Source organism: Manis pentadactyla, chromosome 3 (genome assembly GCF_030020395.1).
Source record: "Manis pentadactyla isolate mManPen7 chromosome 3, mManPen7.hap1, whole genome shotgun sequence".
NCBI lineage: Eukaryota > Metazoa > Chordata > Mammalia > Pholidota > Manidae > Manis > Manis pentadactyla.
The window spans coordinates 3,507,019-3,533,263 of NC_080021.1; the positions used below are offsets into that span (position 1 = coordinate 3,507,019).

General features: G+C 61.2%; 1 long non-coding RNA gene across 1 annotated transcript; it reads left to right on the forward strand.

Moving 5' to 3' along the window:
• The first annotated feature begins 1,070 nt into the window (after nt 1-1,070).
• LOC118930391 (uncharacterized) lies at nt 1,071-4,930 on the forward strand. The gene is made up of 5 exons (XR_008996739.1): nt 1,071-1,192; nt 1,298-1,494; nt 4,144-4,281; nt 4,512-4,603; nt 4,725-4,930. It is a non-coding gene; the product is annotated as an uncharacterized LOC118930391 (long non-coding RNA).
• Nucleotides 4,931-26,245: the final 21,315 nt, after the last annotated feature.

Below are 26,245 nucleotides of genomic sequence, written 5' to 3' on the forward strand. Positions count from 1 at the left end.
ACACACATGGCTCCTCCTCTAGGCTGGCGTCCGGGCACAGGGGCCGGTAGCTGGGGCACCAGATGAAGCCTCTCGGGTCGGGGGCTGCAGCGTGTGGTGCACATCCGCAGGGCCCACAGGACGGGCTCCGTGCCCGCAGCTGTCACCTGGCCCCAGCACTGCCTGCCCTCTGGGCCCAAAGACCAGCGCACTTGCCCCACTCAGCAGCGATAAAGACTTTCAGTTTCCTGAGGTGAGGGAGGGGCTGGGTGGAGAAGGGGGCTGATGCCGGGGTTGCCAGCACAGCTCTGGTCCAAGGAGCTGAGGTGAGGGGGTGGACAGGCCCCGTCCCAGCGTCTCAGGGAGGCCGGTGCTGGCTTCCAGGCTCGGCCGGGCATGTCACTTCACTGCCAGCCGGCACCAGGGACCCCACCTGGCACAGGCCCTCCCTCCACACCTGCCCAGGGCCCTCCCTCCGTTCCTGCCTGCCGAGGCAGCCTCTGCTGGCTCCCAGGCCTAGATCCCAGCTGGAAGTCAGAGGTGGAGGTCTCCTGAGGGATTTCCGGAACCTTCCTTCGGCGGCCCCGGAGCTTTTCTCCACTGGGCCTTTGGGCTTGTTGCCATTTCAAGTGTCTCTTTTTCTGCTGGTAAATGGACAGTGTTAAGGAAGGTTCTGAACTAGGAGCTTCAGGGAAATGTTTGGTGCATCTCCTCTCGGGGGTGGGGGTGAAACGACATGACTTCCTCCCAAGCCTTAGTTTCCCCTACTGGCCTGTCCCCTCACAGCATGTGGGTGCCCCTTATGGAGCTGGCACCCCACCAGCTCCCCCCGCTTTCCTGCAGGGGGATCTCTGGCCAACAGCCCTCCTCCGGGACGCTGCCCTTCCCTTGCACGGGGACCTTCCCCTGACTGACTGATGGACACGGGTGGACAGACGGCTGGCCTCTGCATCAAGATGGGACCTGCATGGGAGCCACACAGGCTCCGGAGCTCCTGTGTGCCCGGGCTGCCTGCAGGTCCTGCCCACTCGTGCTTCTTCTCCCAGCTGCCTCCTCAGGGGCACGCGGCCCCCAGGACCGGGAGCGCCACAGGCGGCAGCTGGCAGGGCAGGCTCTGCAGGCGGCTGTTTGCCCTGCTGATGGGGTGCAGGTTCCACTGCTGGGGCAGGTCCGGGGTTGACAGTCACCAGAGGCCGTAGTGGTGGGACTGCAGGTGAGTAGGCAGGAGGGTGCCGTGGGGGGAAGCTGGAGCTGGCACGGTGTGCCTGGCATGGGGGGTGCAGGAGGTGCCACAGCTAGGAGGGCCGGTGGTCGGCAGCTGTTGCTAAGAGCCACTGACGCACCGAGGAGAGAAAACGACAGGCTTGGGTCTGCTAATCATCCAGTTGGAGCACGTGGGAGTCAGAGGGCCTCCCGCAAGCCTCGGAGGAGAAGCTCCCTTCCTGCAGTTGGGGGCAGAGAGGGTTTGGCGGTGAGGCCCAGGACTTGCTGGAAGCAGGCAGCACGTTGGAGAAGGTGGGCTTCTCAGGCTGTCAGCTGGAGCCCGACAGGGAGACAGTGGGCCCTGAGACGGGGGTTTCTGGGATCACTGAAGACCCCCAGTCCCCAACCCCTCTGCCCGAGGATTGCCCAGGGGCACCAGTGAGGCAGAGATCTGGAGACCCTGTGTCCTTCCGGGGTCCGCGCATCAGGTGCATAGTCAGGCGGAATGTCAGGAAGCAGGCCTACGGGGCGCTGGGCCTGCTGGGTTGCGGTGACACCCAGGAGCAGCAGAGCCTGGCCAGGGTAACTGCAGGATGGGGCAGAGCAGTTGGGGCCAGGTTGGGGGGCGGGCATGGAACTGAATAAAGGGTGCTGGCCCACGGGGGGCCACTCACCCGAGACACTGGACTTAACCCCTGGCCAGGCCTAACCCTGTGCTCCCACATGGCTCTTGGAAGTGCTGGAGTTAAACCACCGGCCAGAGCTGCTGTGGTAAACCGCAGAGGAGGGATCAGGAGCTCTGGAGGAGGGGCATGCTGCAGCAGTCCCCCTTTGGTGGGCTGGAGGCTCGTGGGCTGCTCCCCAAGGTGACTGGAACACATGTGTGGCATCGTGGAGACGCCACTGCAGCTGGATGATAAGGTCCCCAACTCCAAAGGCCTGGGCAGCGCTCGCGGCAGGAGCCAGTGGGAGGAGGAATTCCGGCTGAGACAGTGGGCAGCCACCCTGCAGCGAGCTGTAAGGCGGCTTCTGGAACACCTGCTACCAGGGCAGAGACTGGGCAGCCGACAGGAAACTTGCCAATACACACCCTCTAAAGAGTTTGAGAATGGAGAAGCAGGAGCGGGCGCCAGCTCCCGGTTGCCAAACCAGAGCCAGGTCTAGGCCCCAGAGCCCGTCGCTGCGCAGAGCAGTGGGCACTGTGGTACACAGCTGGCATCTATGGTAATGGTGCCCATCCTTCCCGGGCACTCGTGGCCACACACAGAGGCCACTCACCCAGGAGGGACCACAGGGGTTTGGGGGGAGTTGGCAGAAGCTTGGCAATGCTGGTTCCTGGGTTTCCGAGGCCCCATCCCAGCCCCTGTTTTAGAGGGAGCAGGTGGGGTCAGGTGCTAAATGCACCCTTGTCTACGTCCATTCTATGAGGGGTCCACTGGGTCCACACACCTGCCCACTCGGTGGTCATGTCCTTGCTTTTGGAGTATGGATGGCAAGGGGCGTGTGTGGCTGTTGGCAAAGCCCGGAGGGCATGCCCCTGCCTCCCGTACCCTCCCTCAGCCCTCTGCCTCAGAGACTGGGCTTCTCCCCCTCTCCCTGAGTCCGCCCTGCCCCTTGGCGCCCCCCCATGTCCCCATGTGTTTAGGAGCCCTCCTTCCCTGTCTGCAGGGCGGGGCCCCCTGTACCCCTCTGTTACCTACAGCATCCACACGGTGCTGCATTCCATGGGTGCCTCTGAGATTTGAGGCCCAGCTGTGCTTCATTCTGACGTCTCTCCACCTGATCTGCACCCCCTTGGGCTGACGGCTTGCTGTGGATGTTGATGTCCAGGGCAGGACATGGCTGTCAGGACCTTCTGACCAGACAGAGCAATGGCACCACCCTGGCACATCTTGGCAGTTTGGGCCTCTGCCTAGCTGCACTGGTGCCTTCTGAGCTGCTGGCAAATTGAAATCCTTAACATTTTTTTTTCCTCACTGAAATTGATTCAGAGCCTGCTGCAATTTGGCTTTGGGCCCCAGGTTTAGTGGTTTGTGTTTTGGGGTGCATGTGTGGGTGCGTGGATGGGCATCTCCGCCCCTGGGGCTTGTGGCCAGTTGTTGGAGGCCTTTCCAGATGATCGTCTCCACCCTATGGGGGCTCTCGGAGCAGGATGCATGTTGGTTTTATTCAGCACTACCACCGGCCGGCAGCCAGGCCCAGAGAATGCCCTTCAGGTCTTTTGTAGGACCACGGTCATGCTGGGTGCCCAGTAAGGGTGTGTGTCCCCACCAGGGCTCTGCTTCCTCAATTTCCTCATCTGCAAAATGGGCATGCAGGTCCATAGGCCCTCATCTGCAACATGAATGCAAAATGTGCTGAAAATGACCTGTGTGTAACTGGTTGGGTGGCATATATGACCTGAACAGAGGGATTCGGGGTGTCTGTGCCCCGTGGTGTGATGTTCATGGGCTTTGCTGCAGAGCTGCCAGTGTGTGTGAGCCCCCCGGCTGCTGTGTGACACACAGGTCTTTGCCATACTGCTTTTCTGCGGTCTAAAACATGCTGCACTCCCGTTCCCTCTGGCCCTAGCACTGGGGTCAGGGGTCACAGATGTGAAATAACAGCAGTCATCTGTGGACTGTGGGCTGCTGGGGGCTGGTGAGCTGGTGCAGGGGGCATCGGACGGCACCATCTTGGTGGCCACCTTCTTTCCATGTCCCTGCTGTCAGATCCAGCAGGTCCCACCTCAACCATCTCCCATCCTAGGAGCCATCTCAGGCCCCCCTGCCTGCCCCAGGGGCAAAGGCTGTGGATGAATGGTCAGGGCCGCACGCCCAACTCTGCAGGCCTGTGGGAGCCGGAGTGAGCAGCGGGGGACCCAGCGCTGCTCTCTGTGGTGGTGGCCCGTGCCCCTCTGGGGATGCCCCAGCCCCCTCCCAGCCTGATGAGGACGTGGGTGGTCCGATTCCCTCCCTGCAGGTGTTTCTGACTGGGGTGACCACCCTGAGTGCCCCGCCTCTATCCTGGTGAAACTGGAATCCTCACACATCCCATGGAGGTGACTATCCTTGCTGACCAGCGCCACAGAGATGACCTTTGGCCTGTTGGGGAATTGGGGTGAGTCCTGCCCTTGGGGCTGCCATGCCCAGGATGTGGGTTTGTGCCAGCCCTGCCCTCCTGTGCTCCTGCCCCAGTCTCCCGGAGACTCGATTTCCTGCCTGTAAAATGGGGCCACAGCGTTTCTCTGCCTGGGGTGTTGTGGCCTGAACATGCTGCCCTTTACAGGGTGGCCCGTGCTGGACCCCAGGGGGCATGCAGGTCTTGAACTCCTCCTCCTCCTCCCGCAGGGCCCGAGTTCTGCATCCTGCCACATGTTTGTATATGCCAATGGGGTCCTCTGAGGGTGTGCTTCTGCCTGAGGGCAGCGCTGGACCTCTGGGTGTGTAGGAATTCCCGGATCTGCTGTCCCTCCTGTTTCCATCCTCCGCCTGCCCCAGGAGGCCTGGGGGTTGGCTGCCAAGCTGCCTCCCTGCAGCCTGGCTTCCCCCGCTTCTCACCAGCCTCTGGTTGAGACCTCTGGGGCTCACACCTTCCTGTTCATCTGCTCCAGTGTCTTCTTGCTGTTTCATAAATCTGATGCTCCTCAGCAACCTCCTCTCTCAGGAACCCTGGGGACCCAGCACGTCAGTCATTAATCATCGGGACCAGGGAGGTGCCACCACTTCTCCCAGCAGGACAGGCCAGTCCTGCAGTGGCCATGCTGGGCAGCCACACCCATGGGAGGGTAGAGGAGGGGCACCCACATGGGCACTGTTGCTCCCAGGGTCTGGCTGAGGGCCCCTGTGTGCCAAACCCAACTCATCTCCAGATGGCTCCTGAGCAGGGAGGTGCAGGCTGGGGAGGGATCCCAGGGCCGTGGGAGCCTGCTGAGGGCAGCACGCATCGCAGGCACCTGCAGGAATACGGCTCTGCGGGGGTCTGCTCTGTGAAACGGGGTTGGGCACCGCAGGGCGAAGAACTAGAGTGAGCAAAGGTGTGTGGGGGGAGGAGTGGGTGCCGGGCACACTGCACCCTCAGCAGACCCTGATCCAGCTGCCTGCAGGCTGGTGGCACCAGTGAAGGGCAGAAAGAGCCTGTGTGGTGTGGAGGGGCTGGGGTGGGGGACGGGCTCACAGGGGAGGCAGGACAGGACTGGTTTTAGCAGGACCCTGCCTGCTGTGGGGAGGGTGGGCTGTAGGTGGGGAAGAGGGCAGCAATATCTAGAAGGAGGCTGCAAGAGCCCACCTCCTGGCCCCCAGTCAGGGTCTCAGCCTGGCCATGCTGCTCAGTCTCTCTCTGTCCCTGGAAGAGCCAGGTAGAGGCTGGCTAGGGAACAGCAGAGGTGCATGCGCAGGCTTTCTGTGTGCAGGGAGCCGCGGATCCCTGAGCGTCTAGCATTGTCTGCCCTCATTTTCTCATCCGCAGGAGAGCTTGTGGCCACCACAGGCGGCAAGTGGGGCCCTCCGGCCTGGGCGGCTCTTTCTACTACTAATGTACCAGCCCCGGACCTTTTGAGTCCTAACCCCAGGGGTGGTAAGCACTGCCCCCCCCCACCATTTTACAGATAAGGTGCCTGAGGCTCGGTGGACTCCCGGCGGCAGAGCCTGGACGTGGCCTTGTATTGTCTGCCTGCAAGTCCGCCTCTCGGCCTCCCCTCCCTGGGAAAGGCTCCCCAGGCCCCCAGAGGGCCAGCACGGAGGAGGTGCTCCACTTGTCATACGGGCTGTGTGCCCGAGGACCCTGGGGCCTGCAGGTTCCAGAGTGGAGAGGCCGTGGACCTCGCCCCCGGAACACGAGCCTGCCTGGTGCTCAGAGGGGCAGACCTGAGGCTCCCGCCCTCCCTCCCCAGAAGCCAGCTTTTAGTCTCAGCTCTCTGGGACTCAGTGTCCCCATCTGAGCAGTGGGGCTGCAGGATCTGCTTGCCCGTGGGGAAGAGACCCAGCGTGACTCAGCAGCAGCACAGAAGGCTGCCGGAGCAAGCTCTTGACAAGGGGCATCTTTGGGTGGGTATCTACAACAGGGGGCACTCCAGTTGGCACCCTGCTCTCAGGTGCCCTAAGTGCAGAGTCCGTATTCCTCGGCTTCCTTGCAGTGACGTTTGTCTAGACAGGGATTGGCTGTTGGAGGTGATATATTTTTGGAGCTGGCTTTGATATGGGGAGGGTGCTGTTAACTGTCCCCCAGGAGTAGATTTAAGAGCAAATACTACTGTTTCTTATCAGAGGCATCTGGGAACATCTGCAAGCCTACCTCCTTCCTGCCTGCTGGGCGCTCTGCCAGGGGAGAGCCATTCACACAACTCCTGGCAGAGGAGGCGTCTTACCCAGTTCTGCTCGGAAATGCTGGGTGACCCCTCCTCAGTTTCCCCGCCTGTTGCATGTGGGGGTGGATGACGGGTCCCTCCTGGTAGAATGAACGAACCCTCCTCCCCCCGCCAAGGGAAGAATATGAGCAGCGAAGTCTTCCTCCAGCTGATCAGGGGTGGTGTGATTTGCATGTGTTTTGCATGAATATGCATGCAGATTTCATACAGGCCCTAGGTCCAGACATTTTAGGAAAATTCCAGCAAATAGAATAGGCAAAATGCCTGTGATTGTCCTGGACCCTGAAGGCAGCTTCACTGAGGACTGTTCCCGATGTCCTACATGTTGTGTCCCCTGCATTTTGTCACCTGGGCCCCGTGTCTGAGCATCAGAAGGGGTTGGGATGGAGAGGTAGTGGCCCCCCTGCCTGGCCCAGGCCACTGTGCCCCACACAGGACCAGCACTTCCCAAGAGCTGCCCAGCAGATCACGGTGGAGGTGGATTTGGGGTCCCAAGTTCAGGGCGCCCTTGGGGAACCTTCAGGACACTTTTATCCCTTCAAGCCTCTTCCGTCCATCCGGAGCCCCAGAACGGGGAGAGATGGCCCTTTTAATTCAAGTCAAAACTGCTCTCCGGGTCACCTTCCCTCCCCTGCTCCCTTCCCTCCCCAGCCCCCACCGTCCTCTGAGCTTGGAGCTGATCATACTACCCTCTGCCCCTAAAAACCTCAAACGGAGACGGCAAAAGCCACTCCCCTGGCTTCTCCTGGCCCTGGGAATCAGACAGACTTGCGCATTGGGCTGCACCTGTGCCAGCAGCCCGGCCTGAGCCTGCTTCCTCCCGTTACGGGGTGATCACGCTCTAGTGCCCACTGGCTGCCACGCAGGTCCCTCCACCCCTTCCCCGAGTGCCAGCTTAGCCGCCCAGCACGCCCAGCCCAGAGCTGCCCGTGAGCCCGTGCTTCCTCCACGCTCACACCCACGCCTGCACACTGACTCTGCTCACTGGGTGGGTTTGCTCCATCCCGTCTCTCAGGACAGCAGGTGCCACCGGGCAGGGACCAGGCCTGCCCTGGCTCTGCCTGAGCGCCAGCACGGAGCAGGTGCTCACTGGATGCATGAGTGAATGATGGTGAGCTCCATTCCTACCTTTGTGCCAGACAACCACACAGATGTGGCCCCCAGAGGCCAGGGCTGAGCGTCCCCTCCCCTGCTGGCGCCACAGGGAGGAGCTGGAAGTAGGGCCAGCCCCCGTGGGAAGGAGCCTGTCCAGACTCCGGGCACCCGTGGACGGGAACCGTGGCCATGCCGGTAGCTTCCGGCCTGGGTCAGAGTAGGGGGGGCTCGAGCTTTTAGAAACTTTCGTTCTAACAGCTCCACCTGGCTGTGTGTTGACCAGCGTTCTATTCCGGTTGTGGGTGGGGGTGCTACTCAGGAAGAGGCCCCCGCCCCCACAGGCCTGGAGACAGGCGTGGCTTGCTATGGGGCCTCCCCTTAAAACTCTCCTCCGAGGCCTTCCAAGCATCCTCTCTTTCCTGCCACGGCCCTGGCCCGCATGCCCCCCCCATTGCTGTGGGACCTGGGCTTCCTCCTTCTCTGAGCCTGAGCCCTAGTTTGTCCAGGACCTTCCTTTTGCCCCTGCTCCTTGGTGCTCTGAGGGGAGGCCTGGATGCTGGGAAGCCAAGTGTCGCTCCTCCATGGGGCCTGCTCGGGCCTCAGAAAACTTTTCCCCAGAGGAATGGGACATAAGAAAGCGAATGGCCAGGCCACGCACTGAGGCCTCTAAGCTGAGGTTTGGGGTCTGGGAGAGGAGAGCGCGCCAGGAGGCGGGCCTGGTGGGCCTCAGGGCAGCCGGCCGGGATGATTGTGCTCTGCTGGACGTTGGGCTGCCATATTCCGAGTGGGGTCAGCGAGGCACAGACACTTTAGCAGGGATGCTGGGGAGCAGAGCCCCTGGGTGAAGCCTCCTGCCCCCAGGGCTTGCTGCTGTGTGGTCTGGGGAGAGCCCCTGGCCATCTCTGAACCTCATTCTGTACCAGCAAATGGAGAGAGCAACCATGGGGCAGCAGTCAAGGTCAAGGTCAGGATTTTCCCTGTAAAGGCCCAGATAGCCAACATTTTAGGCTTTGTGGCATATACAAACGAATGGGCATAACCATTTCAATAAAGCTTTATTTATAAAAACAGACAGTGGGCTACATTTGACTGGCAGGCTTAGGCTGCTGACCTGTGGTGCCAAGGCAGAGGGGCCTTCTTTGTATGCGCTCCAGTCCTGGAGAAATAAACACCACCCTTAGGTAGCCTTGCTGGGACCTTGTCAATAGAAGCACCAATTTCTCTCTCCTGAGCAAACTTGTCCTTGAGGGCAACAGGGAGGGCTTCCTGAAAGAGGGGATGCCCGAGCTGCCTGGCAACGCGAGAAGGCATGCTGCAGGCCGGAGGGAAAGGGGGTTCCAGTTGAAGGAAGGCTGGTGGCAGAAGGGAAGGGGCTGCGATCTGCAAGTTCAGAAGCGAGTGGACCGTCAGAGTTCCTGGAGCCGTGCTGACCGGCCCCTGGCTTCCAGCGCTGGCCCTGTGCTCCTGAGCGATGGTGATGGATGACGGCCGAGATTTTTCTTAAGCAAGTGGTTCTCGGAAAAAAAAGAAAGGTCACAGAGAGTCAGGCCTCGCATATCTTACCTTGTTCTCAGCCAGCTGGGGCAATGCCCTCCAAAGGTGGCAGAGCCAATGAGAGCGTGGGCTGCTGGGAACAGGCATTAGTATCCAAAGCACAGACACAGGAACAGCCCTGACATCACACCTGCTGGAGCAGGCGTGCTGGTGTTAGCGACAGGGGCGTGCAGGGGGGAGGCCCCCAGCAAAACCCGAGGGCTCAGGAGAGAGCCTCGCAGCTCACCTGGAGGAGGCGTCGCTGCGCTGAGGGTCCCAGGCTGGAGGTGGGGGCGAGGGAGGCAAGGGGGCAGCGTGTAAGTGTGTCTGCTGGTGGTGGGGCTTGGTCTTGGGCCCAACTGCAGCCAGGCTCTGGGGCTGTGACAGGAGTGGGCGGGTCTGGCTTGAGTCCTGGCTTTACTCTTTCAGGCTGTGCGGCTCTGGGCAGCTTGCTCGCCCTCTCTGGGCCTTGGATTCCCCAACCCTCAAAGCACTCATTGCCACTCATTGCACACTGCATCCTCTGTCTGGGCATGGTCTGTCTCCTGTACCTGCTCTCAGCTGGACCCAGTGCCTGGAACATGCTGGATCCATGGTGGGTTCTGGACACCTGTCTGTTAGATGACGAGAGATGCCATGGAGGTGGGGGAGTGAGACAAGGCACACCTGGAGCTCAGAGGACAGTCGGCAAGGCTGCCTGGAGAGAAGGCTTCCCTTCAGTGTGTCTTTTCCTTGTAATGTAGGCTGCAGCCCAAGAATCAGGCCCCAGCATGACACATGACAGGTGTGAAAAGAGAGGTGTGCTTAATGGAGGGGTCAGGGGCCAGTTTTAATGGGGCTGTAGTGTGATGTGGCAGCTTCAAGAGAGGATGGCTGTGTTAGCAGGGAAGAGGGGATGGCCACCGTTCCCGGGAACCTCGTAACAGCATGGAGGGGACACTGACGTCCTCGCTGCATGGCGCAGGGCTCTCCACAAAAGAGACACGTCCGCCTGGAGCCTCAGATCATGACTTTTTGGAACAAGGGTGTTTGCACATGTAATTAAGGTAAGGGTCTCAGGAGAAGCCTGCGGCGCTCCTTAGAATAGAGAGGGGCTGGGGTTAAAGAAGTGGGATTCAACTCCAAGGGCGTGCTGAGCAGCCAGGCCCTGCATTAGGCCCTGGGGGTAGGCCTCAGCGTTCAGAGAGCAGGGCCCCCATGGGGAGATGGCCAGCCCGGTGCAGGCAAAGGGGCCTGAGCAAGGCCTGAACCCCTTGCACATGCCTAGCATGTGGTGGGGGTGCGAGACGGGTCCCCCTGGGCTGCCAGGGCACCCATCCCTTTCTGCCCGGCCCAGGGCTGTGGCCTGCCCTCTCTCTCCTGCTTTCCTGACTGCCACCCACAGCTCCCACCCCAAGTCCTCTCTGCTCCATCTGCCTGCCTGGCCCTGCCCTGGCCCCTTGCGCTGTCTCCCCTAAAGAGACATGTCCACCTGAGCCTCAGATCGTGGGTTTTTGGAATAAGGGTGTTTACAGATGTAATTAAGGTAAGGATCTCAGGGTGAGACTGGCCTGGGTTAACGTGAGCCCCCAATCCAGTGATGGAAATCCCTGCATGAGGCAGAAACAGGGACACCCGCAGACACATAAAGGAGGGGTCATGTGACCACAGAGAGAAACTCAAGGGGTACAGCCACAGCCAAGGGCTGCCTTGCCCCCGGAAGCAGAGGCAGTAGGAAGGATCCTGCCCTAGAGCTTGTGGAGGCAGCATAGCCCTGTTGACACCTTGATTTTGGACTTCTGGGCTCCAGAATGTGAGAGAATACAGCTGTTTTTAAAATTTCTAATTGTGGTAAAATACACATATTGTAATAAAGGCCGCTTCTAAGTGCAGCTCAGAGGTGCCAAATGTGTTCGCTCTGTCGCGCACCGTCCCCAGTAAACACCTCTCCCCTTCTCTGTCTCCATGAGCCTGGCTTCTCCAGGGACTGCAGATGAGTGGGGGACATGCAGTGTGTGTCCTGCTGCGACGGGCTCACCTCACTGAGCGCACATCCCCGAGGCCCGTCTGTGTCGTAGCAGGTGTCAGAATGTCCATTCTCTTTAAGGCTCAGTAACACTCCATCGTACAGACGGCCTGCATTTGGCTGTCCGTCCGTCCATCCGTGCACGGCCCCTGGGGCTGCTTCAACCCTTTGGCTACTGTGACCAGTGCCACTGTGAATGGCTGTGCCAATGCAGATTCTGTCGTTTCCTGCTGTCCAGTGTGTGTTGATCTCTCCGGCAGCCCTGGATGTGGATATGGCATCCTGGTGGCCCCAGACTGCAGCCATGACAGGGCAGAAAGGGCGGGGCTTTGGAGGTGCCTGTAGGGGCCAGAGTCTGGCCCAGCTCCTTGGGAAACAGGCACTGAGCCTCCCAAGTGCCCAGTGGTTGAGAAGTGGGGTGGGGATGCAATGTGATGGGGGGCATGGGCTGGGCACAGCCACTGGAGCGGGCAGGCCCTCTGAGCTCCACCTATGCTTGGCTACCCAACATCACATGCTGGCCAAGTGCCAGGCAAAGGATGGCAAAGGACAAGGCCCAGTCCCTCCCTGCTCGTGAGGCTGTGATGAGGCAGAAAGATGGTGAGCACAGGGGGTCCCAGAGGGTGACGGGGGACAGGGAGACAGAGGCGGGCAGCGGCCTAGTGGGAGGGCCACTGGGTGGGCAGCTTCCTCCAGCTGGAGGGCCGGCGTGGGTGGGCACAGAGCAGGGCGGGGGTTCTCACTCCCAGAGCTGCCCATGCCCCTGTCTCTGTGGCTCAAGCTTCTCGGGCACACAGGCCCTTGCAATAGGAAGGGCAGCGCTCATCAGGCTCCGGTGAGATTGTCCCTAGTTTCCTGACCAGGGCCGGGACCAGGGCGAGGCAGGGCCCCGGGGCAGCTAAGGTGGTGCTGGCCTCGCCCCTGAATGCTCTGAGAGCCAGCTCTGCCGTCAGCCCTGCTGGGCTCCTTGCCGGCCTCGCCCTGGGCACACCTGCCCCGGCTTCCTGCCTTGGGAAGCCCTGGGAGCTCAGTCAGCCGCGGGCTGTCCCCCCTTGGCTGGCCATGGAGTGGAGATGCACGGGGGACTCACAGGGTGGCAGGGGCCAGCCTCCGCAGATCACCGGTGCTCGGCCAGCTGGCCTGGTCTCCCAGGTCACGGGACCAGGGGGTGATGGCCACTGCTGGTCAGTGATCCCAGAAATGGGGCTCCAAACAAAGGAGTCTGGGGTGGGGAGATGGGAGCAGAACAGGAGGCTGAAACCGCGGCCCAGCCCCGCTCCACCTCTCGGACCTGTCAAGGGCTTCAGCTACCTGAGGGCAGTTCAGCTGGGGTGGAGGGCATGGGGGCGAGGGGTGCTTATTCAGCCAGCAGGGATTATCTACCAAGCACCTGTCACATGTGTGTCAGCCACAGTGGTGGGCACCAGGGTGACAGAGGGGACCCTCCAGACCATGGTCTCCGTATCGCAGAGCTTCCATGGAGAGGTGTGTGTTTCCACGGCTCCCATCGCAAGTGACCATAAGCTAGGAGGCTTCAAACAACCCAGTCCTGGAGGCCAGAATCTGATATCAGGGTGTCAGCATCGCCACACAACCCCCAGAGGCTGCGGGGGAGGGTCCGTCCCGCCGATTCCAGCCCCCTGTGGCTCTGGGCGCTCCGCTGTGGTGCATCTCCCTGCTGGCCTCTCCCTGTGTCTGTGCGTCACATCACTCTGTACCTCTCCCTATGAGGACCCTTGTCATTGGCTTTAGGGCCCACCCAGATGATCCAGGATGGCCTTTAATCTAATTGCTGCTCCAAAGACCCTTGTACCAAATAAGGTTTTGCCCAGGTTCCAGGGGTTAGGGGTGGACATCTCTTTTGGGAGGCCCTCAACCCACCCTCACAAGGGGAGACAGACACTGCCCACACCCCTTCAGTGGGGGGGAGCGGGCCCGGGGGCAGGCGCTGGGGGCACAGACCTCCTGATGTTAAGCCGAGTCACCCAGGGATGCTGGGGCCCTGATGAGGGGCAAGCGTGGGACACGTCTGAAGATCAGAAGGAGGCATGGGCTGGACCTTTGTGAGCCAGGCCAGAGGTGGCAGAGGAGGAGGCCCAGGGTTCAAGCCCCCGCACACTGTGACCTTGGGCCAGATCATGCGTTGTTTTATTTTATGTGGCCTCATTCCCAAGGAGCTGAGGGTATCAGTGCCATGAATACCCGGCTGTCCACCTGACCCTGCAGGGAGCTCCATGCCTTGCAGAGGAGCCGTTTGGCCTGTCCCGGCTCAGACTCTGGGAAGAAGATGCAGAGAGGGCGTGTGGCCACGGCTGCGTGCGTGGGCTGGGTCCTCCCTGGGCAGCATTCTTCTCCAGGAGAGGCAGGGAATGATCTCTGGAAGTGGGCTGGGACTGCCTGGACGCTGCTCCCCAGTGCTGACCTCAGGGGGCGCCCTGGTGGCACGGCCAATGGCCTCCCCATGCGCGGGGCCGTGTGCTCTCCACTATGCCTGAGAGAGACGGTGAAGGAGCTCTGGCTGACTGGGTAGCTGTTGGAACACAGGCCGGAGTCCAGAGCTCCAAGGAAGTGAGTGGGGGCCCGGGGACAGGCGACAGCCCTGAGCCCAGGGCTTCCACACCGCCCCCTGGGCAGTCCTGACCCAGCAGGGGTGCTGGGTGACGGGCCAGTGCAGGTGGCAGTCCGCACGTGGTGCTTGCCTGGGGCGGGGACAGAGGGCTTAGGTGAGGTCAGCATGAACGCGATGCAGTGTTGGGCCGGGCCGACAGAGTTCAGGCAGCAGAAGGTGCTAGCCCGCCTCCCACCCTTTCCTCGATCAGTGTGTGACGCTTGCGTTGGGTTTTGGCTACCTTCTCTCAAAAGGGATGCGTTCACTCACTCATCCATCCGTTTGTTTCCAGAGGAAAACCAAGCAGGAAGTGGCTTGAGGGGGATGATGTCTGGACCTGGGAAGGGGTAGACGGGTTTTCCTGTAGAGGAGGTTTGGGGCCATAAACACTGTCCTCTCCAGGGTCTCCTCTGGCAGAGGGAGCAGGTGGGCTCTGTGCAGCCCTGCGGGTGGCAGATTTACACTCCACCTGCCCTGCCATCTCTTAGTCTCAGGCACTCGAGTGGGTCCTTGCCCTGGGAGGTTCCAGTTTGGGTGGGTGCCAACTGACTTCCAGAACCCTCGGGCTTCTCTGGGCGGGGTGGGTGCTGTGCTGGGAGGACAGCCACTGGAGGCAGGGGGGCCTGGCGTGGGGCCCACCTGCCCAGCTGCCTCAGGGCATGGGGGCTGATGGAGCCACCTGCACTCAGTGTGGCCTACAAGTACCTGGTTAGGAGCATCTAGAGAGAAGTGTTACTAAACTTGTCACTATAAGCAGGTCCTGAAGGCACCCTGCAGGCTCCCAAGGTCCACTGTGGGCTAATGAAAGGATGGCCTCCTGCGTCTTCCCACGAGCTCCGTGGGGCATCTCCTGTGTGCCAGGCAGTTCTAGGCTCTCGGATGAGACACAAAGGTGAATAGTGCCGTCAGGTCCCTGAGCTTGCTGTTAGATTCTAGTGGGGAGAGTTAGACCATAAAGAAATAGCTGTGTGCTTAGCCAAAGTTAGGTGCTGGGCAACCAAAGCCAGGAAGGGGGTGTGGAGTGGGGGAGTGGTGCCTCGGAGGTGGTCAGGAAAGGCCTCCCCAATACAAGGATCTTGAGCCAGGTTGGGGTGCAGGACCTGAGATGAGGGGTGACCAGTAGGTGAGTGGGAAGGAAGGGAGTGGTGAGGGGAGGCTGTGCATGGTGGGTGGGGCGCTGGGCTCCTGACGTTTCCTGCCTGGCACCAGGGTTGTCAGCTGTGGAATGGGCCCGTGAGGCCCGACTGTAGCTGCTGACCCTCAGGCGGCGAGCGCAGCCTCAGTGCAGCTTCCCTGTGCCCTCCGTTGTGAAGCACAAAGCTGGAGGCTTCCTTTCTTTGCACCTCAAGGTCGACAACTGAGAGGTGGTGCTGGGGAGCTCCAGGCTCCCGGAATCTGTGTCTCCCGTGACCCCCTCCCGTGGCACCAGCCCGAGGAGAGGCGGGAAGCTCTCGCTGCCTCTGGTCTGCCTGGGTGCCAGCTCCTCCAGGCCTGCTCCCACCCTCACTTGCCCGCGGAAGGGGCTGCAGCCTCTTCACCACCTGCTCTGCGGGGTGATGGAGGGATGGCCAGCAAAGGGCCCCTGAGAGTTTTCGGGATGCTTGTGATGTCAGCTTTCATGGTTTCAGGACAGAAACTGGGCAGGTGGTGGCCTGAGCAGAGGACCCGAGGCTTCTAAGAGGGGGTCCGGCTCGTGTTTACAAGGGGCAGTGGCCCTCTCTCATGTTCAGGCACCGAAGGTGCACCGAAGAGCCAAGAGGCTCTTAAGCCAGGTCTGACTTCCTCCTCAGGTGCTGCAACTCCTGAGGGACTTGGAGCAGAGAGAGGCAGGGAGGCCTTCTGGGCTCTGGCCTGGCCTCCACCCGGGTCTCCAGCCCCCAGCACACGATGGGACCCCAGAAGAAAGGAGGTGCTTGTGAGCTGTTCTGGCCCAACCTTGATTTCTGCCAAGGACGCTGTGGCCGGGAGCTGGGAGGCCCCCTCCAAACGCCCGGCCCAGACTTCCCTGGGCCTCAGCATTGCGCCCTCTTGGGGCCTGTGGAGTTCTTGTGGCTGGGTCCCCTCTCCTACCCCATGGCCCCTCCACCCAAGGCTGTCCTGGGGTCCTGTCTGTCTCTGCTCCCTCCCTTCTCCCCTCAGGCTGTCCGGATTCCTGTTCTGGGGCAGGTGCTGGGGGTTCAGGAAGCTTTGGAAGCCCCCAGGCCCCTGGGGACACCGAGGAGGAATCCCCGTATGGGGTGTGGGGGGCATCTAGGGCAGGAAGGGGGTGCCTTCCTGCCTCTGCCTGGGAGCTGGCTGTGGTCAGGATCAGGCCCGGCCTCCCAGGCTTCACCAGGCCTGTCCCCTTCACGTGTGTGGCCACCGTGGGCCTGCTTTGGAGGCCACAGAGCTGAGTGGTGGTTCTTCTCCCTGCAGCTGGATTGTCACCTGCTGGGTGAATGAGCTGTTGGTCATTCATTTCCCTGAGCCACGATGGCTTCCTGAGGGACTTTCCACGTACTGGGCGCCCCGATCCCGGGGCCCAGATCTGCGAGCGTCAGGGTGGCCAAGAGCCCTGTTCCTGGGACGGCAGCCGCCCGACCCTGGCTGGCTCTGGTTTGCCCGCCCCATCCTGTTGGTGGGGAGAAGATGGTGGGCGCTGCCTAGCTGGAAAAATACCCAAGTGGACTGGCTGCGGACCCCAGAATTAAGTTAAAAGCTGCAGCTATTGATGTTTAAAAAAAAACAGCATTTAGTAAGAGTAGGGAGATGTTTTGCTCAGCAGGCTCCTTTTCCATTTTTTGGGTGCATTTTATTGATTTCTACACCGAAATAGTGCTTTCAACGTTTTGAAATAGAATTCGAGGCAAAGGGATTCCGACTCAGGATTTAAGTGAAATTGGCTTGGCTCTTCATAAAATGACCTTAAAAACAAGACTTCACTACCCGAGCTGGCCCGGACGCTGCTCACGCTCCACTTTGTAGCCCTCTTTTCAGCTTTTGTCTAAAAAAGTCGTTCACTTTCAGATTGCTCACCCAGTTCCATTATTCTGCTGTGGATCATTTTCTCTTCTCTTGCTCTAATGACGTGGGGGTGAGTGGTGCCGTGGGTCAGAACCCAGGGCGGCTTATGAGACTTGCACGGTCGAACTGCTGCCCCGACCTGGAGGTCCCTCTGCCCCCGGTCGTCCAGGTGTGACCACAGTCCCCCAGCCCTGCCCTGAGAGACGCCTGCTGCCAGCGCCGGACTCTGGGGTGCAGGGCAGCCTTTGTGAAGCCCCCACCGTGGGAATGGCAGCCCAGACAGGGGAGGTTCCGACGCAGCACTTCCTGCCTGTCCTCGGGGCTTATCCCTTGGTGGGGAGCACACCCCTGTCCTGCTGGCCGCTGCCGGCAGAAGGTTTCTTGAGAGCAAGGCTTGGTCAGCATTGAGACCCACTGCTCCGCCCCGCCACGCCCCCATCGCCTGCGGCAGGGCCAGGTCTTGGCCACAGAAGACAGCGGAGGCTGTCGTGCTGGGAGGGGGGTAGCTCCTGGGCGGTACCCGATGGTGTGCTTACTCACTCACGAAACCCTGCTTTTTGCCGGGTTCTGTGCCCCACTGCTAAATCCCCTTCTCGCCTCCACCCATGTCCCAGGCCGTGGTGCTGGCTCAGCCAATGACGGCACCAGAGTTGCCTACTTCCTGGTCCCCCTGCCTGGGCTGAACTCCTGTGCCCTCCTCCTGCCACTGGAGCCAGTTCTGTGCCATCTGGGGTCACCCTGCCTGAATCTGAATCTACTGCTGTCACCCCCAGGCCCTCTTTTCTCTGGACCCCACGCCTATTCTCTCTGCTGAGTCTCACGCCCCTGTTGCTGCCCCACTCAGGCCCCAAAGAGGCTCTGTGCCAGCCGGGCTCTGGAAGGAATGCCAGCTGGGCTGCGGAAGGAAGCGCCTCTGCCCCTCCGTGGGGCCCACTGCGCTGACGGCGGCTCGGTGTGCGCAGAGCCAGTGTGGCCAGGCCTGGGGTGACCGGCCACACCCTGGTCTCATCCTGCCTTTCTCCCTTGGCTTTTCCCTGCTCCCCATCTTTCGCTGGCAGCCTGGGGTCCTCGGAATCCAGACTCTGGCTCCCTGGCCTGGCATTTAGTGTTCAGAGGGTCGTAGGCCCTCACTGCTGCTTGTGGGGACCCCAGCACAGCCACTGTCCCTCCTTAGGTCAGTGTCCTGAGTCTACCGGCCATCTCCATTGAGAGCACGTGGCCCATCTTCTTTGCGGTGAAGTCCTTGCACCCGAGGGAGGCTGTCGTCACAGGCAGCTGGTGCCCTTGCAGGGTGCTGCCCTGTCTGGCCTGCTTGTGGGCCAGGAGCACACCAAGAGCCCCTCCTGCCACCCAGGTTGTCTCCTGGCCAGACACAGGTGGAATGACTGAGTTCCAGGGAGCAGGGGACATCTGTGGGTCTCGGCACTGCCGGGAAGAGGGTCTTGTGTGTCCCTGGGCCCAGGGCCACCTTGCTAATGGGTCACCTGCCTGCTGCCCAGGCCCTGAGCTCCCTCTGGCTGGGTCTCCCCCTGGCCGCCCTGCTAGCTTCCTGCTGCTGTCCTCCTGCTTCCACCAGACCCTCTGCCCTTGACCCTGCCTTGATCTCTAGCTACAGCACTTCCATGTGGCCCTCAGGTGAGCCACTCTGCGCCCCGTGCAGGCTCCCCTCCCCAGCTGCCACTCTCCCCAGGTGGCTCTGGCACCTGCTCTCTAATTCAGACCAGACACAGAGACGCTGGGGGAGGAGGGGCAGGCGGGAGGGGGAGGGGCACAAGGGGTCGAAGTGGGCTGCGGGTACAGGAGGCACGGTGGAGTTGGGAGCTGAGAAAATGGGTCTGGGGACGGCGGCCAGGAGACAGGAGGGGAGAGGGTGCTCAGGTGGGCAGCCGGGGCCCTGCCGAGCCCACAGCCTCTTGGAGAGCAGTGCTGCCTTTGCCCGTGGAGGGGAGCTGCCCTCCAGGCTGGGGCTGTGTCCCTGCATCAGCCTCTGGGGGAGCTGGGGGGAGCTGGGTCACGGGGTCTCCCTGGAGGCTCCTCTCCAGCCCTGTAGGGCACACGCAGTCTGCACCCCAGAAGAGCCAGCCCTGGGGCCCTTTCTCAGCGCCCCCCGCCCTCATCGGTGCCCTGCTCTACCCAGGGTTCTGTGCTTTGAGGGGGGTAATTAGCCTGTCAGCTGGGACCACATTTTCTGGGCAGATGCCAGTGAGAAGTATGTTCGGAGTTGCGAATATGTAGATGCTTTAAAAACAAGAACAATGTGCCTGCTTTCTCCTCTCCTACCCGGTTCCTCTTCTTCCAGCTGATCAAGGCCAGGCCACATGTTCCTGCGTGTCTCCTGGACCTTGTTAGTCCAGAGGGCTGGAGGCCACGGCGGCTCGGCCAACGGGCTGAGCAGAAGCACATGGCCTCACAGGAGTGAGAAGGACCCCTGTGTGACATGCGCCAGGGCCCCCCGGCCTGTGGGGTGGCCTGATGTGCAGCAATAGAAGCTGACAGAGCCATGTGCGGGAGGCGGCGGGTGTGGTCACCCCATCCCTCACCGAGGCAGCCCCCTTGGAGGGACATCAGGCTCCGGGGGGGGCGTCCTGAGGCTCCGGTGGGGGGCCTCTCGGGGGCCCCCAGGTGCTCAAGGCACAGCCGCTGCTCCGGCCCTCGCCCTGTCTGCCCTCCTGGGCACCCGGGGCGCCGAGGTAATGGCGTTCGCCATGGCTGCAGGGGCAGTTTCCGAGGGGCTGCTTCGAGCTTAAAGGGCGCTACCCCCAGGAGCTGCTTCCTGCCTGCGCCCCGCACGCTCCCCAAATCCCAGGGGTTTCCGGGCTCTCCTCTCCACTCAGCCCTTTGTCTTTGCTGCTTCTTCAGAGCGTGTTCAACTCCTCAGTCAAATGGAGCAGGGGAGGCAGGGCGCCCTGCCCAGAACACGAGGTTTCCTCTCCGGCCGCGGGAGGCCGGAAGTCTCATTGGAAACGGAGCCAGCGGAGTCGGTGGGATGGTGACCCTGGGGTAGCAGAGAGGACAGTGCTTCTGGGCAGGCACTTCAGCTCCCCCACGCTGCCCTCGGGGCCAGCCAGCAGGGAGATGGGAGACGCCATGAGCCCCGGGGCCGCGATGGAGGCTGAGCAGGGAGCGTAGTGTCAGGGGAGCCTCAGGACGTTGCCCCGCTACAGGGTGGCAAGCAGGGGAGTGTGAAGGTGGCCGCTGTCCTCGCCACCCCCTGGAGCCCAGGCCTCCGCTGGCTCAGCCGCCAGGGTGGGAGGTGGGTGGAGCTGGCCCCGTGTAGGGGGTGCTAGCCTTGGTGTTGCCCCAGGCTCTGCCAGTGTCTGGGCTTCCTCCCACCCCAGGTGGCAGAGCCTCCTGGCCTCCCAAGGGCATCTCATCCCCATACCCCAGCAGAGGCCAGGGGGGAGGGGGGCCGCAGAGGCAGAGGACATTGGTGAGGTGGGGTGGGGAGCAGCGTGGTGGCGGGCTGAGAGGTGGGAGCTGGCCCGGGGCTGCGTGCCTGAGCCCTGTCTTTCCGCCTCACTCCTCTGCTGGGCTCCTCAGGGCTCACATGCAGGGAACAGTGGGCAGGGAGAGGCCGGGCACCCCTGTGAACTGGGGGTGGGTGGGGAGGGGCAGAGGGATGGGCTGGGGCCCAGGCTCCAGGGATGGCCTTCCCCTCCAGGCCAGGGGGCCTCTGGCGCCTGGCTTTTCATCCATTTCACTGACAGACGGTGAACACCTGCCCTGGGCTAAGTGACAGTCCCCTGGGGCTTGTGAGCAAGAGAAGGTGGAGAGGCTGGGCCTTGAGGAAGGAGATGTCTGCAGCCCAAGAAGGTGCCCTGCCTGTCACCACGGAGGCAGAAGCGCCAGGGCTGCGGGTCAGGGCCTGGCACCCAGCCACCCGGTGAGCGAAGTGAACAGACACAGGCTCATACAGGGTCACCAGGTAAAACACAGGCTGCTCGGTTAAATTTGAGTTTCAGGTCAATCAATGATCAATCAATGAATCATTTTTCAGCATTAAGTATATCCCCATTATTTTATGCTAAAATAACTTACTATAGATATAAATTAGGACATATGACTATGACATAAAATAGGACCTGAATATAAATAAATAAAATAAGAACATATTTATACTAAATATATTCATTGGTTATCTGAAATTCAGAATTTCAAATTCCTGTGATTTTATTTGTTGAAATTGGTAAGCCTGGCTTTTCCCTCTTTGGGAAAAGCAGGAAGAGGTTTGGGAGAGGGGCTTTCCCTGGAGCCTGGAGTTTGGGGGCCTCTGGGCCTGTACGTCGCACACATTCCCCTGTAGGTGGTTTCACAACAGGACCTGGGAATCTTTGCGGCTGAACAAGTAAGTGAATTTTCCATCTGATTTGGCCGAGCCATTTCCAGACTGTGTTTTGGGAATCAAGTAACTGAGTGTATTTCCTTCCTGTTTTTGGTTGTCTGGCTCACTGTATGTAGACTCCTTTCTGTCCACTGTGGCAGATCAAGGGCCCAGGTGACCTCTGCTCCCCCACGCGTCCCTCACTCCCCCAGCCTGCTCCCCAGACAGCCTGCTTTTCCTGGTGGGGGCGTGACGTTAGCTGTGTGGCTGCGGGCGGGCAGCTGCCCCTCTCTGGGCCTCGTTTCGGAATGTGAGGATCGCACTGGGTGATTGTGGGGGTTCTCCCCTTCTCATCACTGTGGTGAAGTGGCAGTTACTGGCCATGCTCTGCATTTGGACATGGCTCAGACCCGAGGCCAACAAAAGGCTGCGTCACGGAGCCCTCGATCTCAGGTCTTCCTCCTCGGGGGGCAGTTATATTTGAATCAGACCAGTGAAGGGCCCCAAAGTCTGCATCCGGATCTAAAAATCTGCTTTAGAGGCTGAGGGGTGGGAGGCTGAGGTGATGCAGTGTCAGATGGGAGAGGAGGCCCTGCCCTTTGCTATGGCCGCAGGCCCCTCCCGTGCCAGGGAGCAGGGCACCGGAGCAGACAGGCCGTCAGGGCAGGACAGAGACCAGGAGGACAGCCTCCGGGGAGCACCCCTGTCTGCAGACACCATCCTCATGGCTTCTACAATTCCATCATGGTGAGGGGTGAGGATTCTCCACCTTTGTTTTTGGTAGTCAATCTTATTTGTGAATGATTAATAGCTTTATAAAATGGAGTGCTTGTTCAGTCCTCAATGGAATAAATAATCCTCAATGAGTGCATTTCTTCTATTCTCATGCCCTGAGTTTTAAGAAGCTCTTGAGGAGTCTGGAAATAAACATCTGAAATAAGAGCTGCAAATGGTATTCCATTTACAGCGGAGACGCGCAGATGGGGTGGGGCAGCTCTCGCGGAATCGGCGCTGGCCAACCTGTGTGTGATGCACGGCTCAGAGGGGCCAGGGAGACCCACCCACCCTGCAAAGGCGGCCAGGCCACGGCAGGAGACGGCGCTGCTGGAGCCGCATGAGCTGCTGCAGTGTGTCCTCGCCTCTCTAGTCCCAGAGAAGGGGACAGACAAGCAAGGGGCTCTGAGCAGGAGGGCAGCAGCCATGCTTCGCTCCCACCATCTTTACTGACCAGGGCCTCTGGCACTCCTGGAGCCGGCCTCTCCAAAAGCATCGGGTAGACGTGCAAGATGAACCAGAAAAGTATTACAGGTGTCTGCAAGTCACTGCCCAAGCCTCCGGGCTCTGTGGTTATGCATCCGTCCGTGTGTCCCTGGGCCCTGGGCCCCAGTTAGCTTGAGTGGGAAATACTGACGAGCATGGAGGGGGTGGCAGAGAGCCACGGGAGGGCCCAAAGGCCTGACTTCTTGAAGGCCAGGTGGACGGCCCCTCTGCAGGGCAGAGATCTTCAAGCCGGGCCTGTGCTTCACACACATTCCCCTGTAGGACCATTCATCAGGGAGCAGGGAGCAGATGTGACAACTTCTGCTTAGGAAGCTATGATCAATAATACCGATGCAGCCAGGCTCTGGGTCACGTGGCTCTGTGCATGGACCTCATGCGCCCGGGAGGGCGTCCACAGGGCAGAGGGGCTGGCCTAGCACCTCCCTCCACTTCCCTCAGTGTGACGTGCCCTTTGGGGTTTATGTGTGGACCTCCTCATCATGGTCCCTAGCTCTAGTCCGCTGAACCCTCATGACATGGATGGACACCCCAAAAAGCATCCTTCGCGATGGAACTTCCCTGCGGCCCTCCCTCCAGGCACACAGGTCCCAGACTCCCTCCCACGGCAGCCAGTGGCGTTGGACATGGCTGCCCCATCAGCGTGGGTCCCTGGTGACCACACTGAGGGGAGACGCCCCCCACCCCCATGGACCCTCAGTGGGCGCACAGAGTCTGGAGAAGGAGAGTGACTTGCAGGCCATTTCGGACTCCCTGCTATATTGGCCTTGATCAGATGCCACCACCCCTGGCTCTCTGGCTCTGGTGCCTGGAGATGTCGTCTTGTTCCACCATCTCAGGCTGGACCCCGGTTCAGGTGCTAGCGCCGGGGTGCCTCCCAGCCTCTCCCACACCCTCCCACCCCCACCTTCTGCTGCTCTCTTGGCTCACAGCAGCGGCTGAAACATATCCGTGCAGCACGCGGTTTCCCAGCACCTGCTGGATGCAGAGCAACGGTGCGTCAGATGAGTCCACGGGGTGCCGCCCATCCGCTGGCCCCCCATCACAGCCCCTTTCCTCCCGGGGACAGTGCCCTGCATCAGGCGTCCCTCGCCTTCTCATGCTCTTCAGCTCATGTTGCTCTGAATGCACACAGATCCTGGTTCGCTCTACAAAGCAGTGCATGTCTTTCTCCAACAAAATCTTGCACAGAACCCGACATGGAGGAGATGGTGAGCTGAGCCGCACAGGGCAGTGTTGTGGGCAGGCCTGGAACATTCTGGCCCCCACCTGTGCCTCAGTCTACCCTCCAGGATCCCTGAGGCACCCCACAGGCTGAAACCATCGGGGGTCCTGAGGCCAGAGGTGCACGGTCACCCATGTCTCCCCATCCCAGGAGCAGCCGGCCCTGGGCAGGTGCTCAGTGCAGTGGGCTCACTGCGGACACAGCGAGATGGCACCGTGGGCACTTCATGGACCCTGAGGGCTACCTGGGATGCTGCTTTAGAGCAGGGGAGGGTGGCCCCCAGGTGCTGCATCTTTGAGGGCCCCAACCATGTGGTGAGAAGTGTGTGGGACGGAGGCTCACCTGCAGCTCACACTCGGTTGTATGCCCTGCTCCATGCCCTGCCCAGCAGCCCCACATCTGTCCCGGGTCCTTGGAGGTTCATCCCCAACCTGCCTTCTGAGGGGCAGAGCAGCCTGTAGACATGTGTGTCCCAGGGCCTCGTGGGAGGACCAGCCCACAGGTGCACATCTCTGGGCCAAGGACAGCTGCCTTGGGGAGCTTGGACATGCAGGCTGGCGTCCACACTGGTGTGCAAGTCCCTCTCAGTGCAGGGTGGGCCCAGGTGGGAAGAGAGGGAGCGACGCAGGCAGGGCTGGAGCCTGGGGCCTGCGCTGGGTGTTCCTGGAGTTCTGCGTGGACACCTGGCCTCCCTGCCGTGCGGAGGCGACCTTGTCCAGCCTGGAGGCTGGGACACATTTAGTTTCGCAGATTTTCGGGCAATTACACCTGATGTGAACTGCCTGCGTCAGCACATGGAAGGTGGGGCTTGTCCCTGCAGCTTGAGCCCCCCCTTCTAGAGTGGACCCCCTAAGCCCAGGGCTGTGGGGTGCTGGGAGTGCTCCCTGAGGACAAGTCTGGGTCCCTCCGCCCACAGACTCTGGACCAGGGTGGACAGAACGTGGGGACAGGGGGCTGAAGGCACCCAGACTGAGTCCTTTCTGTCATAAATCTTCCCAGGTGACATTTCTCCCCTAAATGCCCACCAAAAAACCCAGTCCTGAGCAAAATCATTGCCAGGACATCTGTGGAAGGGGCCAAGGAGAGTCAGGGTGCCAACAGGGGCCCATGTCCCGCGGGGGCTGGTGGGTGTGTCTGTGGGCACTGTCCTTGGGTTTGGTTTCTCCGAGGTGCTGGGGCACTGCCCCATGCTCCCCTCTGCCTGGCACCCAGTGTGCCCCTCCGGGAAGCCTTTCCTATCTCTGAGCTGATGGGGATGTTAAGGATCCCCAAGCCTCAACAATTCCCCAGGCAGTCCTTGGAACAAAGGGGTGCCCCCTGGCCCCCTGTCCAGTGCTGGAGGGGCCTGGGAAAGTCCCTGGAGTCCTTCTGGCCCTGGCCTCTTCTGTGGAGGCCGCTTCCCCGGGATAAGCCGGATGATGTAAGGGGGGGAGCTGGAGATGCCCCCCAGGCCCCACTCTGCTTCTCTCTGTGTCGTCTCGAGGAAGTCCACTCATTTCTTGGAGCACTAAATGCCCTCCCCTGCGAAGTAGGGGTAAGATGGCATGGCGGGGAGGGGCCTGCAGACAGGCTCTGCCCACTGGCTGGGGGGAAGGCTGGCACCAGGCTCCAGGCAGCTGGTTCACAGAGGGGCGAGGGGTCACCGATGAGGCATGAGGCGTGGTGACTGCAGGTGACCCTAATGCCATTCTGGGAGAAGCTCAGCCTCGGCCCGAGAGGAACTCTCTGGGGTTCCTTGTGAAGGGCTGGGGATGTGACCCCACCTCAAGTCCCTCTGATAGAGGCTGGTTGGTAGGGGACAGACGGGCTGGCCAAGCGCTCAGCAGTCTGACCATCCAGCCAGAGGTGGCAGGAAAGGCTGGCTGGAGGGTCTCTGGAAAGCCCTTCCGTGTGGCCTCCTTCTGGGGTGGGGGCGGCAGTGAGGCCAGGAGGTGCCTGACACTGGCCCAGAGGTGGGGATTGAGGACTGCCTGCTGAGGCCCCTGCAGGCGAGGCGTTCAGCTGGTAGTGACAGGTCTCCCCTCAAGCTCCGCACCCGCTCCAGGGCGCCCCCACCCCTCTTCACCTGGGCAGCCCTTCATCCTTCAGCTCCTGCCCGTGCAGCTCTTCCGTGTACTCTCTGGCTGGACCGAACTGGCTGTGCCAGGTGGCTCTGACCCTGGGCATGTCAGCAGTCTTTTGGAGCTCCTGCAGTGGGTGGGGATGGCCAGGCAGGGCAGAGCAACAGGTGGGCCACGTAGGCGCTGGCTGCTCGGACAGGGAGTCCCCGGGGCAGGTGCCGTTCCTCCACCTCGGACCTCAGAGCTGGGGCACCAGCTGGGCCCCCCCCGCCACCCTCCCGTGCCTGCAGAGCACCTGGGGCATTCAGCAGGGGCACTGGGGCTCACCCCACCCCAGACAGAATGCTCCAGCCACTTGTGGCTGAGCCCCTGACAGGGTCCCCACTGCCCCTTACCCGGGGTGGCCCTGGGGGTGGCCCTCAGTATCCTCCGGGTGTGAGGTGGCCATCACCTCCTCGTTCAGGGAGACTGAATTCAAGGGCCATCCAAGTGTCTGGCTCGGCAGCTTGCGGCCCCTCTCAAAGGCCACCTGCCCGTAGCATCAAAAAATCCACCTTCAGCATCAACAGCAGTGATTCGCCCAGCCCTCCT